At 38.9% G+C, this 18,126-nt stretch overlaps 1 long non-coding RNA gene across 1 annotated transcript; it reads left to right on the forward strand.

The window, feature by feature from the left end:
* Positions 1–697: 697 nt before the first annotated feature.
* LOC117291837 lies at positions 698–13,778 on the forward strand. Its single transcript, XR_004519209.1, has 8 exons — positions 698–1,130; positions 9,498–9,579; positions 10,015–10,104; positions 10,277–10,366; positions 10,540–10,629; positions 10,803–10,893; positions 11,962–12,088; positions 13,495–13,778. It is a non-coding gene; the product is annotated as an uncharacterized LOC117291837 (long non-coding RNA).
* The last annotated feature ends 4,348 nt before the right edge of the window (positions 13,779–18,126 follow it).

The following is an 18,126-nucleotide window of genomic DNA, read 5'->3' on the forward strand; positions in this document are numbered from 1 at the left end:
TTAGTTGTTTTGTTTTTAACAAAATCAACACTATGTTTGAAACTTTTTTTACCATTATTGCAAACAGTAGCGATCTGTTTTTGATTTGCATTATGGCTTTCCATAGTTTTCCATCCTGGGTTGGCAAAAACTCGACTAGTAACGTTGCAAAAGAAAGGTCTATAAGCGCAAGAGAGTTGCGTCCCGTCCATCTTCACCTTTCACCTACATTTATATGCAGACGACCCGCAAGTGCAGCTGCACCTCGGACCAATCAAAACATAGATACAGAATGCTTACGTCACTGTTTATCCAATAAAATTATTGTTTCCATTGAATTTCGCTGGTTCTAAAAAGTAACAACACTGTACCTGTCTTTATCATTGGAGACAAAGACAGGGGACCAGTCTATCATGCTCAAAGTTTCACGGACAACATTTCCGCGACCGTAGAACATTTAAATCCTTCCGCGCACCGGTGAAGTAGTTCGCCTTTGCTGGGTAAACATTGGGGAAAAAAGACAGACACAATTAAAACAAATGCCAAGTTATTTTATTTCAGTTACTTTTGAAGAAATAAATCTTTACTGTCATTAAAAATGTATTCTTTGTTGAAATTTATCAACACGTAAACGCCTCGCGTAGAGATATGATAAGCGGTCCGTCAAGGCAATTTGTTAGTTTTTCATTTGATTTAATTAACGCATATAGAACGGATGTCAAAAAATTTGCGACTCCTTCGTATTTCGCTCTTCTAATTTACGGCAATTTTCAAAATTTTGCCAAATTTGGTCAAACCATGGATTTAAGTGGACGCCTTAAATGATATAGACCAAATGTAAACTGTTTGAAGCTGGAACTGGACGAGTAAAAATGCTGAATTTCGGGAGTGAAAATGCTGCACCATCTCAAACTTTTGCCCGTGTGCCGTCCGCCAAACGCGGCACGGCGGCTTGCACTTGGAGACGGCGAGACCGGCAAATGCGAGCAAAGACTCTGAATGTTGCTTGGCGGCGAATGTTGTGCTGAAACTTGCGACAAATTGTGTGCAATAAGAGAGACAGTTCTACTCCTAGCAAAATGAGGAATATTGTCGTCCTGCTGGAATTATTGTGTCAAGTTCAAGACATGGTCAAGCCTGACCAGGAGGGGGTGAGTCAATGAGTCAACACAAAACCCGGTTCTTTTTAGAACCACCAGTGCTAAGTAGGGACTACAACTCTCGAGAAACTTAGAGATATTGTTTCAAAGGTTTTATTTTTCACATCTTATGGAACAAAAATGTGTCAGCTCTGTGTTGAAAACACCAGTTTATTTGGTGAAAACACTTGCAAGTCCAGGTTAAGACAAAATTTGGTTTACAAAGATTCACAAGCAAATTCCTCTCAAAATGTAGTTTTCATTCATACTCAAGTTTCTGTGAGTAAAATGAACAAATGAGCAAAATGAACAGAACGTCTGGGAAAATGCTTGGTAGCAATTACTTGTTTTCATTAAAAAAAGCAACTGTACAATCTTTGTTAATATTTTTTAAAACTCATTTAAAAAATGTTTTGTGGAAATTGTGTTGATCTTTTAATACCATTAATATTACAATCTTATTTGATGTATATTTTACACAAATTTGTGTAACCGTCCGCTAAAGACATGTAAGAATTACTTTGGTCATGTTAAAATTTTTCAAAATACATGTTCATTGGACTTAATTCAAACATAAGGTGTAGCCATATATAGCCTGATTTGGAATGTGGAATCACTACTCGGCTACTGTTGAACTCGCACTGCACACACCTGTTCACTCGCGAACTGAACAATACAACGGACAGCTTCCAGCACACACAACCACTTCGCTTGGAACTGATGTCATTCAATGCATCTCCAAAAGAAAAAGTAATACAATTTTCAAAGGATATGAGCAAAGGAAGCAAACTTCATTGAGCTTCAAAGCACCAAACAGGATTATAGGGTCTATTGAATTGCGTAACTTTAAATGACTAGGCCTATAGGAGAAAACTGACTTTTGAACAATTCGGTTTGTTTATACGCGATGCGATGCAAAGGCAAAACTCAACACCAACATTACTGAACCAAACAATCCACCACACGATTATTAATTATGTACACTAGACTTTAAATAATGAAATAAATGCTCCTAAGAAAAGTTGGCCCAATTAGCTTTTTAATCACTCAAGTTCCAAGTAGTGTAGAGTGAATGATTGAGATAACAATCTGATGAATATGTGGCCTCCTGAAAAGGGAATGAATGTTTGCTAAAAAAGAGTAGTGGATACACAAAATATTGTGACATAAAACAGCAACATGAACACTACTTAGGAAGTAGAGTTATTAAGTAAATTAACGTTCTTATAGGCTTACATTTTTTTGTGTAGAATAGAATGAATTATTGAGATAACAATTTGATGAATATGTGGTCTCCTGGAGAGGGAATGAATGTTTGCTAAATGAGTGGATGCACACACTATTGTGAAGAAAAAAAAACAGAACAAAAATTACTTCAGTAATTTTTTGTTGTTTACTTAGGCCTAAAGTTGTTAGTCTTTTCACTAGGAAGAATATAGTCTTGGTGCAAGACGTTTCTCGTTTCCTTTTCACGCACACGGCGGCCAATTCACCGACAGCGCGCGCACCGACTCACCTGACTTATAGTCCACTCACCGCCCCGGAGAAACGTCTTGGTCCGTGTGCTGATCGCTCAGGAAATTCCGAGCACATTCCAATCATGCCGTGCTGCCCTAGGCCTGCATAACTCTGACGTAGCAGTATCAGCATAATTTCCCACAGTCTGGTATCTGTACGTCTTTGGTGCAACGCAACCAGAAACAGCGAGGCTTCCTCGTATGTTAGTTGGTGTGTAGGGCTTGTACATTTACGTTCGTCTTTTAATTTTTGTACATGATTGCTGCTGAACGATGTGCGAATTTTAGTTTGCCCTAAAATACGTTTTTAGGGAAGATTTTGAGAATTTTGTAAGTGCAATTAATTGAGGGGAATGGAATTTTATGAACGAGGATGTTTAGCAACAGAGCTAACAAAAATAGATCGATGTTCAAGAACATGGGATTTTCTGGAATTTTTAGTCTTAGTCCAAAGGGTAACTTTGTAGGTAAAAATAATTATAGGGTCACAGTGCCTGAAAGTACTTTTTATGCAGAAAAAACTAAACACTACATCCGAAACTTCTGTATCATACTCACACAGCTTGGTCAAAATCAACTGGTGGTCGACCACCATTAAATATCTAAGCCTATGAGTAATTTGACACGTCTTCGCGAAGATAAGAAGCCCAGCCACAACACCTCGTTGGCATTCGGTTGTGTACTGTGTGCATGTGTGTACAAGAAGGTACATGTACATGTCAGACATATCCTTTGCCGACGCACTTGGCCACAATTAGACGTGACATGTAATGGAGGACAATTTTCGCCCAAAACTTAGTCTAGGTTCCTAGACCATTGGTGTTGCGTGGTCACAACCACAACCAACGTTCCGATTATGCACGGCAAAAACTGTATACGCTTGAAATGAACGAACGCTAGCGGGCGCTCTGTTTCTCTGATTTCCTGTGCTCACCAAGGTCTAGGACATTTGCAACGACGGGTCTTAACTTTTTTATTGTTTTTCGGCAAATCTCCCCCAACTTTCCGGTGGAGCCAATCAGAGGCTGCGTTGCGGTTGGCTCATGAATAATTCATCAGTGTTGTGCATGCAGTGTAAATGCATGCAGTAATGCGTTGCATGACTTTTGCTATACTATTCTGCATGTGTGTGTGGGTATATATGTTTTTATCGGAGTATAATAATGTCCAGATCAGTAGGATTTGAAACTTTGCCACATGGTGGAAATACGATAAAGAAAGGTTTGCGGTACCACCACAAACCTTTCTATGTATAATATCCAGATCCAGACTACTGCATTGCCATGATGCAGCTTGAAATGCGATCGTGGCAGGGCCCACACTGATGAAGCCTGTATTGGCTAAACAATTTGCTTATAGTTAGCACAAAATAGTATTGCTTAGCAAAAACTGGTTACCAGCCAATTTTTAATTAAATTTGAAATGTTGTAGACTTATGCCTAGTGCCCACCTAAATTTTTGGATAGTAAAGAAATTTTGTACAGTATTTTCTGCCAAACAGATATTAACTGGTGGGCCCTGTAGTGTTATTCACAGTGAAAGTTTTTTAATTTTGGGGGAAGGAAATCTTGAGGGATTCAAAAGCGTCTTTGTGAGAATGTATTTTGAAACGTAACCGTAGCTGCAGATCTTGGAATGTAAGCGTAGCTTGACTCGGGATTGAAAGCGTACTTTTTGATATTGTAGCGTAACCTAAACGTATCTTGGAGTGTATAAGCGTAGCTGAGTAGCTGCGTAGCTTAAAACGTAACAGTATCTTTTGGAGCGTAAGCATATCTTGGAACGTAATTCGTAGCTGCGTATCTTGGAACGTAAGCGTAACTTGACATGGGATTGAAAGCGTACCTTTTGATATTATAGCGTAACTTGAAGGAACATAAGCAGATCTGTAAGCGCAGCTGTGTAGCTTGGAACGTTGACATCTTTTGGAACGTAAGCATATCTTGGACTGAAGCGTAGCATCTTGGAACATAAACAAAGCTGCGTATCTTTGAACGTAAGCATAGCTTGACTCGGGCTTGAAAGCGTACCTTTTGATATTATAGTGTAACTTGAAGGCACGTAGACCTAAGCGTATCTTGGAACGTAAACGTAGCTGCGTATCTTTGAACGTAAGCATAGCTTGACTTGGGCTTGAAAGCGTACCTTTTGATATTATAGTGTAACTTGAAGGAACGTAGACCTAAGCTTATCTTGGAACGTAAACGTAGCTGCCTATCTTGGAAGGTAAGCGTAGCTTGACTCGGGCTTGAAAACATACCTTTTGATATTATAGTGTAACTTGAAGGAATGTAGACCTAAGCGTATCTTTGAACGTAAACGTAGCCGAGTAGCTGCGCAGCTTGGAACGTAACCATATAATATTTTTTGGAATGTAGTCTTAACAATATCTTTTGGAACAACTCATGAGAAATTGCGAATTTTGATTGCTTGTCGGGTGGCGACTACTGCTATTCAACTCCCAGTTATTTGAGGCGAATAGTCAGGTCATAAATTCCACTAGTTGCCCAGTTTAATCATTACCTCAAAAATAACTCTTCATTCACAGAATTAAAAAATAATACTTTGTTTGGCAAAATTATGCTTTGAGGGAATTTTGTTTTAGCATTATTTTTATTTCAACCTTTTATAAAAAATTCTCATAATATTTTTAAGCTACTCACACAATAACACTGTTAATATAACCATGATATAACCATGGAGGTAGATGCGATATTCCTACGTTTTGACATCATCAAAATTACCTGAAACTCGTAACAAAAAGAAATTAGGGGGCCATGAATCAAAATGGAGCATATTGGAACGTTGCGATCATAAGAAACAACGGAGTCGACACCCGCAAGCTTCATAGCTCATAGCGCCCGGGATTTAACACCTCCAACCCCCACGAGACACGGCATGGGCGGTACGTGATATTCCACAAGGCTTATTTCACGTTCCGATTGCTCCACGCCGTGGGGCCATACAAGTGTCCGTTACACGGACTCTCTGAATGCTAATCTTATGTTCGATTTTTGACCATTATTTACGATTTCAAATCGTCACATATCCGTAATCTGAATAGGTAGTCTATACTTAAAATTTCACTGTTTTCCTTTTAATAATATGTATAAGTATAATATGACCACGGAATTACTCTTTGAGCAAAGATTATTAAAAATAGCGCGCCGATCACATTGACCTTTGACTCGGTCTAGTTTGAATAGGCATCTTCAACCCGTCACGTGATATGAATAATCGAGTCATTTGCATAGTCTGGCCACGCCTTCAATTTGCAAATGTCCTAGACCTTGGTGAGCACAGGATGGGGAGATCCGGAAATCAGAGAAACAGAGCGCCCGCTAGCGTTCGTTCATTACAAGCGTGTACAGTTTTTGCCGTGCATAATCGGAACGTTGGTTGTGTGTGACCACGCAACACCAATGGTCTAGGAACCTAGACTACCCAAAACTGTGCTTTATAGTTAAGTGCCGATAGCCATGCAGGATATCTTTCTTTATTTTCGAAATAATGTGCAAATATACCCATACAAGTTACAAGTTCTCTCATCCGCAAATAAAACTCTCGACTCCTCGAGTCTTGCCGATGCGGTCAGCAATATTGTTATAGTATTTTTTTCATTGACTGACAATTTCTTCCCTCTAACAATCGATCGCAACTGCTGATCTCTAATTACCGTAATTTTCGGATTATAAACCGCGGTTTATATGTTGATTTTGACATTTTTTTGAACTCCTGCGGTTTATTCTCCGGGCGGCTTGTAAGCCGACGTTTAAATATTTAAGAGAAAAAAAAAGGCATTTTTTAAAAGAAAGATCGTTTGTAAAATATTCTAATTAATGTTTTTTTTTCTTAAACGATAACAAAAACCTGCCTGTGTGATGACAAAATCCTGTTGAAAATCCCACCACAATTGTATTCCATGTTTCCTTTGTAAAACGTTTATCAACCGCCCTCAGCTCCCCCTCTCAGCGAAACTCGGGTTAGACTAGACTGGTGCCCGTCTATTTATCCCACGATCTTTGTATACTGACGTCAGACATCCAGGCTACACTCGTGTCAGCCAGCGGTTTCTTCAGCTCAACCACGCACAACGCAACAGCAGAATGGTGAATGGACGTACGCAAAGAACTATGCCGCTTCGGGGGATCAAACAAAAACGTGTTCAACCTGCCCTGATTGTTGAGTCCAGTAACATTGGGAATTTTATTTCCAGGCGGCGCAAATGCGAGGGCGTAGCGCAACCCGTCGGCAAACATCGCTCAATACGGTGCCACCAACATCTGTTGTGCAATCTCGAGATTGAGCAGCGCATTTAACAGATTGCTAGCTTTACGAACTCGCATGTGTACATGTGCTTATGTGCACGCTGCAGGATACATTACTCTACACACACGCTACGTACGCTACGTCCGTCCGCATGTCCGCCGTTGCAATATCTGTTGTGGGTCCTCGTTGTGGGACTACAATAATAAAAGGGAGGGAGAAACACCGGCCAACCACTTTTCTTTAATTCCCTTATTGAAAGACCCATTTCAACCTTATTTCCCGTCTACTCCCGATGTTTAATAAAAGTGAATCCCCTGTCCTTGTGATAACGCAAACAATAAGGTAGCGCATTACCACCGCTATACAATATGTTACATTGTAAACAGAAACAACACTCATAGACAATACTCTCGTTTGTGTTGTGGTAGCCCTGAAAAGGACTGTTTGGTTTTGGTTTTGTCTATTTTCTATTTAAACAAAACGGAAGGCAAAGGATTCCTTGGATATAGATCTTCGCACTGTTTCTTTATCACTCACTGCTTCTGCAGACGAATCCTATGTTAAAACGATGGTCCACGTACTGTCTGAAGTTAGTTTTTATTGCAACACTAACTCACTTACCTACAAATAAAGTAGGATTTAACTTTGTCAATTTTTAAAATTGTTATTGGATTTTTTCAGTATCACAACAATAAACGTATTTTCAGTTGTAACTTCATCAATAATTATCCAACACAAACAATTATGTGGTCCCGCAAAGGGGGTGCTGCCAGGTTACAAAAATAATGCTATCCTATAATAGATCATTTCAATTACGATCAAGAGTGTAAACTTCAATACATTTCAACTTTAATTACGACGCAACTCCCACATTGCGGCAACTATACAAGACTGACTGGAGTGATTGATGTGCTGCCCGCCTGTCACTGCACATCGCCACAAAGAGGACGCAAACAAGCACGGCCCCTATGTGTTCACGCATGCGGTGATTGGCCGTTTGATGATTGGCCGTTGTTGATTGGCCGGCGATAGTTCCATTCATGAAATCTTGGCTAGACTTCGGACGGATCGAGTAGAGCGGCTGCCCATTGTACAACGGGGAGCTTGAACGTTTGACCCACGCTTTGAGGCTCGGGGCCCAGTCTAATCAAACGTGAACAACTTTTGTCAACAGAGGGCGATGCGATGCAGGGCAAAGTTCAACTGTTTCTCGGCGTGCGTTGTCGGCCGATCTTTGATTCACGGAGAGTTTGTTGCCAAAGAAGTTTTCAAACCTATGGTCAACAAATTCTTGAAAAGGGTTGGTGATGGAAAAAAAATATAACTCAGGACTGATAGTGTGAGATAAAAAAATCACCCGTAACGCGGCAGGTTTGCGTACTTTACTTCCGTGTTTTGAGGTTAGTTTTTTTTTTTTTTTTTTTAGATCGCGGTTTATACGCCGCGCGGCATATACGCCGACACCTAAATATTTTTTGTATATTTTGAGGAAGTGCGGTTTATACGCCGCGCGGTTTATAATCCGAAAATTACGGTAATAATAACATAAAGATCAGTGATCGCCTTTGCATGCACAACAAAACGCACATGGTGTGTATTCCCCGGGTTCCCGCCGTAGCATGATGCAGCGAGGCTTTTACTCGACACGTCGGGTGCATGCAAGTTACCAGGCTGGCCCGCTTGTCTGTTTCCAGTTGTGCGCGCGTGCGTAGTATTTTGTTGACCCACACGTTGAATATGTATGTGAGGTCACGTAACTCAAACATGCACACGGACCAAGACGTTTCTCCGGGGCGGTGAGTGAACTAAAGTCAGGTGAATCGGCGCGCGCATTGTCGGTGAATTGGCTGCGGTGTGCGTGAAAAAGAAACAAGAAACGTCTCGCACCAAGACTAGGAAGAATACAGTGTCTCTCCTCACAATGCAGTATAATTTGTTTAATTGTTCCATTCAAAGTCTTGCTCTGAAGTCCTTTCCAACTCTGTTGATGTCCCTACATTCAAGTTCATGCTGCCTTTCGTGGATTCATCTTTATTGGTTCTGTGATCATTAATTCACAGTATCCTTGTTCTGTGATCATGCATCATTTCTTTACATACGGAAATCATTCTGTGTGAATCAGGTATTCACAAGTTTGCAATCCGGGTGTGAGGTAAATGAGTGTTTTTGTATACACATTTTTGAGAATTTAACAGTGGAATTGTCTTGAATTTGTCAAGAGATTTAATATTGTTTGTAAACTTCCGTGGTCTGCCGTTGATACTGGTCTTGAGGTCATGAAGACTCAGATGGAAGAAGTACTGCTCATTTTGCATCTATTCCACCTTGGAATGACAACTCTTAATTACATTAAAACCCTATCTGTAGGGGGGGGGGCACATGGTGCACTCCACCACATTTGTTAATAGGTTTTTATTGCTACATCTTACCACCAACATAGATAAGATAAGATATTCTTTGCTTACGGTAAGCAGAGCCATGAAATTGGGCCCTGTTTTATTAATTGTACAAAATTACTTTTGTGGTGCTACGATAAGTATGAGAAGTATTACTTTTTAACAATAAGGTGTGTTTGTTTCCTTTGCCTATACAGCTCCAGTCTCCAAAACATCTACATGTCAACAAGGCTGAGACCCAATCATCGAACAGTCTGACCCTACTTTCTCTGTAAACAGGTAAATTGAAACCCTTACAGTCTCAATTCCTTCTTCAGTATCCAAAGTGAATGATTCAGAAGGACTTGGGTCAGTAGGCTCGTATGACAGTTGCTCATTAGGCCTACAAGGTCTCTTTCAAAAGCACATACTACTTTTTAACAATAAGGTGTGTTTGTTTCCTTTGCCTAAAGCTCCAGTCTCCAAAACATCTACATGTCAACAAGGCGGAGACCCAATCATCGAACAGTCTGACCATAGGATCTACCTTCTCTGTAAACAGATAAATTGAAACCCTCACACTCTCAATTCCTTCTTCAGTATCCAAAGTGAATGATTCAGAAGGACTTGGGCCAGTAGGCTCAAATGACAGTTGCTCATTAGGCCTACGAGGTCTCTTTCAAAAGCACATACTACTTTTTAACAATAAGGTGTGTTCGTTTCCTTCGCCTACAGCTCCAGTCTCCAAAACATCTACATGTCAACAAGGCTGACCCCCCAATCATCGGACAGTCTGACCATAGGAACTACCTTATCTGTAAACAGGTAAATTGAAACCCTTACAGTCTCAATCCTTCTTCAGTATCCAAAGTGAATGATTCAGAAGGACATGGGCCGGTAGGCTCAAACGACAGTTGCTCATTAGGCCTACAAGGTCTCTTTCAAAAGCACATACTACTTTTTAACAATAAGGTGTGTTTGTTTCCTTTGCCTATAGCTCCAGTCTCCAAAACATCTACATGTCAACAAGGCTGACCCCCCAATCATCGGACAGTCTGACCATAGGAACTACCTTGTCTGTAAACAGGTAAATTGAAACCCATACAGTCTCAATTCCTTCTTCAGTATCCAAAGTGAAGGATTCAGAAGGACTTGGGCCAGTAGGCTCAAATGACAGTTGCTCATTAGGCCTACAAGGTCTCTTTCAAAAGCACATACTACTTTTTAACAATAAGGTGTGTTTGTTTCCTTCGCCTACAGCTCCAGTCTCCAAAACATCTACATGTCAACAAGGCTGACCCCCCAATCATCGGACAGTCTGACCATAGGAACTACCTTATCTGTAAACAGGTAAATTGAAACCCTTACAGTCTCAATCCTTCTTCAGTATCCAAAGTGAATGATTCAGAAGGACATGGGCCAGTAGGCTCAAATGACAGTTGCTCATTTAGGCCTACAACGTCTCTTTCAAAAGCACATACTACTTTTTATTAATAAGGTGTGTTTGTTTCCTTTGCCTACAGCTCCAGTCTCCAAAACCTCTACATGTCAACAAGGCTGAGACCCAATCATTGAACAGTCTGACCATAGGAACTATACTTTCTCTGTAAACAGGTAAATTGAAACCCTTACAGTCTCAATTCCTTCAGTATCCAAAGTGAAGGATTTATTAGGACTGAGCCATGTAGGCCCCAAAACCTCATTACAGGTTCTCAAACTCTATGCTGATAAAGTTTTTGGTATGGAGTGACATAGAAGAGGATATAGAAGGATAGTGGCTACATGCTGGCGAAGATTCCTACTGAAGTACTGCTCATTTTGCATCTATTCCACCTTGGAATGACAACTCTTAATTACATTAAAACCCTATCTGTAGGGGGGGGGCACATGGTGCACTCCACCACATTTGTTAATAGGTTTTTATTGCTACATCTTACCACCAATAAACTTTCTGACTTTACCCAACAAAGTATCCAGGGTCATATTGTGGACAAAATAGTAGTTGATTGTGGTATTTTACTGCAAACTTTCCACCCATTTTACTTCCGTTGGGTCTTTCCCAAGAAAGTGGCAGTGGAGTGTTAACCTGTTATATCCATTGTGGGAATATGATGGCCACCATATGCAACATCATCGTGGTTTTTGTTTTCAGTCTGTACCTTTGGGTGTCTCCATTTTTTAAAAGAATTGAAGTGAAAACCCCAAAACAAAGTTTGTCATCAATTTCTTTTTTTATATAGTTCCCCAAACAGTGGGAAAATAAAAAGGGGGTCACCACAGTGCCCCCTTCCCTGTTATTCCGGTCCAAGGCAGGGTGTCCCTTGAAGGAATTGCTCTCTCTAGTAAAAGGTTAGCTTCTAAAAAGCAAATTATTATTATCAGTAGGCCTGATGTAAACATTACACAAAATCTAGGAATGAGAAGCAATTGTACATGATGCAAACCATGTATGTTTTTTTTTAATTGTTCGGTTGAACAAAGACAAATTACAAGATTTGAACCAACAGCCTCCAGGTTAATGTATTTTGGTCTTACTACAAACCCTGCGCCATTGAGAATGTCAATCTTAAGGTGGAAACAAAAATTGAGACGAAAACAGCCTGAAAGACCCCAAAACTTATGAATACCAAATTGTAAACAATGTGGCAAACTGACTGGGTACAATTTCAATCTTCTCTTTAGGAGATTCTCCTCGTCTATTTTCTTGTACAAAATGACTTTGTGGGACCTCTAGATGTTTTGTTTGCCTGCCTGCAGCTCCAGTCTCGTCATACAGCCTGGCATCAAGAACAACATTCTCTGTAAACAGGTAAATTGACACCCTTACAATCCCAATTCCTTCAGTATCCAAAATGAAGGATCCCCCAATTCCTTCAGTATCCAAAATGAAGGATTCAGAAGGACTTGGGCCAGTAGGCTCAATAATCTTTGTCTCGCACTGCTAATGAGCAAATGGGATGATTCATGAGAGAGGTGAAATCACTGCATGTAGTGTCATAGATCAGAGCCCAATATCTCAAAGTCTGTAAGCAGAAAAAGTCTTACTTGAGACTGGCTACCAGCCAGAATTCTATAAAATTTACATTGTAGCAACTGATGCCCCGCTCATTTATTGCTTAGCAAAGTTGCTAAGCAGTGTTTTGTTGTTGAACTGCTTTATGAAATTGAGATGCATGCAGGGTGTTTCTTGGTCAAACCACATTCACCCTCCTGGCCCACTCAATTCCATTTCACTACACACTCACACAAAGGCCACATCTAGTTCCCAACATTCTTAGCTATTCTAACCTTTTGGGCTAATGTATTCTAACAAAAATAATTGCATGTGCGTTAACAAAATAAGATTCACACACTATTTGCATAGTTGTAGACAAATCTGTACGAAACTTGTGGAAAGTGCACACATGGTTAATTTTTACTGTAAATCTACTTTCAATTAGGTCGATGCTGCAACTTTTTTGCAATTTGTTTGTTATGAACCATAAATTGAATGAATTTAATGACTTGGACACGACAGGTTCAATATAAATAATTGCAGCGGCACAGTTGTTATGTTTGCCAACCAGTGATTGCATACTGGCAGCCTTTACTTCAAAAAGTACAACAAATCTTTAGTAAAAACCCTTTTTTTTTTTTTTTTACAGATTTTGTAAAACCTTACCACACAGGGCTAATTTATGCCAACCCAGTTATACATTTAGTGATAATTTAGCCACCCCCCAAAAATAACAACAAATGTCTGGAGTACATAACATATATTGGTTTTTTTTTCAGCCTAAAGCTGTTTGCTCCACTTAACAGTAAATCACATTGATAAATCACATTGATGAGGCACCGGGTTTTACTAAATTACTCCTTTAATACATATTTTAATTCAAATTTGAAGATATTTAATAACAGTTTTCCTTACATTTTTTAATCAAGACATATTAATATTGGTAAGGATCCAGCAGTTCTTTTACAATCTTTTGAAAGGGTGAAAAGCAGAGATCGTTTTAAACTAATAAAGGTTCTGCGCTCTCCTCATTATTAATCAAGGTTGTATTGTTTCCAGAAAAATTGAGAGTAAGCACAAAATACCTTTGTTTTATTTTTATTTTTTTCTAGATTGTAAAAAAAAAACTTTTAGTGGTGATACAATGAAATAAACTGTCAGATTTTTATTAGTTTTTTTTTTAAACAAAACATGTTTTTGTTTCATTTTCCTGCCTGCAGCTCCAGTCTCCAAAAGTTCAACATGTCAACATGAATGTCTGAGACCCACTTATCATCATACATCTTGGCATAAAGAACTACCTTCTCTGTAAACAGGTTAATTGAAACCCTACAATCCCAATACTTTCTCCAGTGTCCAAAGTGAAGGATTAAGGACTTGGGCCAGTAGGGTCTCATTCCAATCTTATAGAGTACAACCAATTTGTGGAGTGACATATAAGAAGAGGATATGGAAACGTTGATGCCACATGCTGGCAAAAATTCCTATGCTCTTTTCCCAACAAGAAAATGATCCCCACTACCAAAATATATTGTGTCTCGTTTTTTATTTTACTACAAACTTTCCACGTGTTTTTCCAAAGAAAGTGGCAGTGCTAGTCACCTGGGGTGGATTTCACGAAGAGTAAAGACTAAGGACAAGTTGTAATATGTACAATTGTGGCAAGTTTCATAAAAATAACTCTAGAACTTTGGAAAATACAAAGGGGCCACTATGTGCCACATTTCTCTGTAAGTCTGAAACTTGTTTGAGGGAAAATATCAATTTGATCCAAATCAAGACATTCAACACTGAAAATAAACTGGATCCGCATAAGTTTCTTGGAGTAGTTTTTCTAAACTGTTGGTGTTCTGCAAGTACTTTTGATAAAAATTCTAAAGTGAAAGCAATACAGTTGAAAGTAATTAATTATTTTACATCTACTGTTTGTTTTGTTACAGGAAGGCTTTCGACGTTCCACATGGCAAGATACACTTCACTGTTATTTGAACAGTCCTAGTGTTACCTTTTTTTCTTGTGCTTAAGAAAATCAGTTTTGTTAAACTTTAAACACCTTTCTGCTTCCTTTCCTGTGATTTATTCGCTTGCAATTTGCATGAGTTTGTTGATGTGTTCCTGTTTGTGTGCATGCTTAAATTTTTTTGTTTGTGAATGCGAATACCTGCCACTCAAAGTGTATTTCCGCCGCCCCAAAATCGAATGCGGTGGTTGGTATACCCATGGGTATACCTAAGCTGCAGAATCGCGGCCCATCGGGGCATTCTGCTAAGGTCTCCACGATGCATGAGTTCATCGGTGTCTGCTTCAGCCTAAACCTAGACCTCTACTCCTGTTGTCAATGTGGAGCCTTCATTGGACAGCAACGATCTGTCACTTCTGGAATTGGTGAGTTTCTGCTTTCTATTTTGATTAAGGAACTGCACTCTCTAGTAAAATGTAAATTCCTTAAAAGCAAATTATTCAAGACCTGAATCTGATGTATATTTTACACAAAATCGAAATGGCAAGCAAATTGCAAATTATCATTATGCATTGTTTTTTAAGCCAGATTTGATACCTCTGCAGGGTATTTTGCTAATAACTTTTTGGCATCCACACAACTTTCTATCTGTAAACTTATTTTTTCAGAGCCAGAGATTCAGCTGTTCCCCAAAATCAAGTGCAGAGGGAATCGGCTCCACTGAGATTGCTGAAGGCTACAAAGTACAAGAAGAGCAACTCTTACGAAAACATCAGCATCTAGTCATAAGAACACACTATAGCTGTTCATTGTCAAGTTACGAATGAACCACCCTGTAATTTGTCTTAAAATTTTTCATTTATTCTAGATGTGTTATTAGGCCTGACATGTTTTAATGGTGTTTTTCAATTAAGTTTTTAAACTACTTAAAACATTTCTGTAAATAAGTACACCATTGCAAGCAAGCACATATGCGTTTTTATGCGCTACTTGGCGATCTTAGGGCCTTGTTTGGAATCCGGAAGTACAAAGCATGGGAAATTCCAGACTTATTGCGAAAAGGGACTTGGACACATGCACGTGGCATGTGGGGTCTCAGCCCGGCCGGTTGTTTCACAGCTGGTGGTTGATCTTAAAGGTGCATCATCTGGTGTTATCACAAACTATGGTTGACCAAACGGGTTAGTTCCTAGTCTAGGCCATGGGACTAGGGACCGCTCTCGGGAGTAGGGGGTGCCCCCCTCAGACGGGGGCATGGACCTGGGCGCTGATTTAATATAGTATGAGGGCCCTTATGATCTCCCGGGAGTGTCGGGGCTGGTATCCTGGGACCTGCACGTGGTGGCCCTGCTTTTAACTAGCCTTACCAGGATGATATAGGCAAAATTATGAACCAAATAAATTAAACGCTTGCGATGGTGCATTTATACAATACCTTACTCTTTACTCTCATGAGTGTAATATCCAATGTAATACTGGCACAACTTTTTAGGTCATCAATTTTCTAATTGTGGTTTTTCAGCTGTATTGTTTGAAAATAGGTTAAAGTACATTGCTGTGCCAGACATTCACTCTTTTTCTCATTAAATTTTGGTTGCATGCCTGTTGCAACTAGTCAACAGAAAAAAAAACATGTTTGAGTTCACTCTTTGGCTCTCACGATGAATAATAAAAGAGAGGAAAAGGGCGTTTGAGAGAACTTGAGAAAAAAATAAAATACGTGCATTGTCATGAATACATCTGTTTGTGTAAACAAATTTCTCAATAAGTTTATATATTCATGGTGAGTCTGTCTTTTTATTTAATATTGTTCTTTTGACCGACTTGGGCCCATTTCATTTTTTGGCCAATTTATAAAAATGGGCCTTTTTGAGCCAGGATTTTTGGTTTAAAAAACTGCAAGGGGTTAAACTTGTTCTTTTGAATGATTTGGGACCATTTCATTTTTTGGCCAATTTTTAAAAATGGGCATTTTTGAGCCAGGATTTTTGGTTTAAAAAACTGCAAAGGGTTAAACTTGTTCTTTTGAATGATTTGGGACCCTTCATTTTTTGGCTAATTGTTAAAAATGGGTTTTTTTGAGCCAGGATTTTTGGTTTAAAAAACTGCAAAGGGTTAAACTTGTTCTTTTGAATGATTTGGGACCATTTTATTTTTCGGCCAATTTTTAAAAATGGGCCTTTTTCAGCCAGGATTTTTGGTTTAAAAAACTGCAAGGGGTTAAACTTGTTCTTTTGAATACGGCCAAAGTGCCATGAATTTCAAGCCGGGGAGGGCGCTCTACAAGGTATTTTGGAGGCTAAGTTCTACCGCACTCAAGAGGGCGCTATAGCAAAAACAATTTAGGAACTTTTGGATGCTGAGTACTCACGGCCACTAGAGGGCGCTGAAACAAAAACGGTTAGGCAATCAAAATGATGGAAAAATGCATGTTTTTTGTTATAGCGCCCACTTTTGACTAAACTTTACATGTTTTGCTGTAAAAACTGCCCTGATGAATCCCTCTCCCATCCTGCACCCAAATCCATCCAGTCAAAAAGGCTCATTAAATTGGCCGAAACTTAAATTGGTCCTAAATCAGTCAAAGGAGCAAGTTTAACCCTTTGCAGATTTTTAAACCAAAAATCGTGACCCAAAAAGGCCCATTTTAAATAATTGGCTGAAAAATAAAATGGTCCCAAATCAGTCAAAAGAACAAGTTTAACCCCTTGCAGTTTTTTAAACCAAAAATCCTGGCCCCATTTTTTATAAATTTGCCGATTTTTTTTTCCATTAAAAATCATTCAAAAGAACAAGTTTAACCCCTTGCAGATTTTTAAACCAAAAATCCTGACCCAAAAAGGCCCATTTTTAAAATTGGCCAAAAAATGAAATGGTCCCAAATCATTCAAAAGAACAAGTTTAACCCCTTGCAGATTTTTAAACCAAAAATCCTGACCCAAAAAGGCCCATTTTTAAAAATTGGCCAAAAAATTAAATGGTCCCAAATCATTCAAAAGAACAAGTTTAACCCCATGGTCCCAAATCATTCAAAAGAACAAGTTTAACCCCTTGCAGATTTTTAAATCAAAAATCCTGACCCAAAAAGGCCCATTTTTAAAAATAAGCAAAAAAATTAAATGGTCCCAAATCATTCAAAAGAGCAAGTTTAACCCCTTGCAGATTTTTAAACCAAAAATCCTGACCCAAAAAGGCCCATTTTTAAAAATTGGCCAAAAAATAAAATGGTCCCAAATCATTCAAAAGGACAAGTTTAACCCCTTGCAGATTTTTAAACCAAAAGTCCTGACCCAAAAAGGCCCATTTTTAAAAATTGGCCAAAAAATGAGATGGTCCCAAATCATTCAAAAGAACAAGTTTAACCCCTTGCAGATTTTTAAACCAAAAATCCTGGCTCAAAAAGCCCCATTTTTATAAATTGGCCAAAAAATGAAATGGTCCCAAATCATTCAAAAGAACAAGTTTAACCCCTTGCAGATTTTTAAACCAAAAGTCCTGACCCAAAAATGCCCATTTTTAAAAATTGGCAAACAAAATTAAATGGTCCCAAATCATTCAAAAGAACAAGTTTAACCCCTTGCAGATTTTTAAACCAAAAATCCTGACCCAAAAAGGCCCATTTTAAAAAATTGGCAAAAAAATTAAATGGTCCCAAATCATTCAAAAGAACAAGTTTAACCCCTTGCAGATTTTTAAACCAAAAATCCTGACCCAAAAATGCCCATTTTTAAAAATTGGCCAAAAAATGAAATGGTCCCAAATCATTCAAAAGAACAAGTTTAACCCCTTGCAGATTTTTAAACCAAACATCCTGACCCAAAAATGCCCATTTTTAAAAATTGGCCAAAAAAATTAAATGGTCCCAAATCATTCAAAAGAACAAGTTTAACCC

The sequence above is a fragment of the Asterias rubens genome, chromosome 6, assembly GCF_902459465.1.
Source record: "Asterias rubens chromosome 6, eAstRub1.3, whole genome shotgun sequence".
NCBI classification, from domain to species: domain Eukaryota; kingdom Metazoa; phylum Echinodermata; class Asteroidea; order Forcipulatida; family Asteriidae; genus Asterias; species Asterias rubens.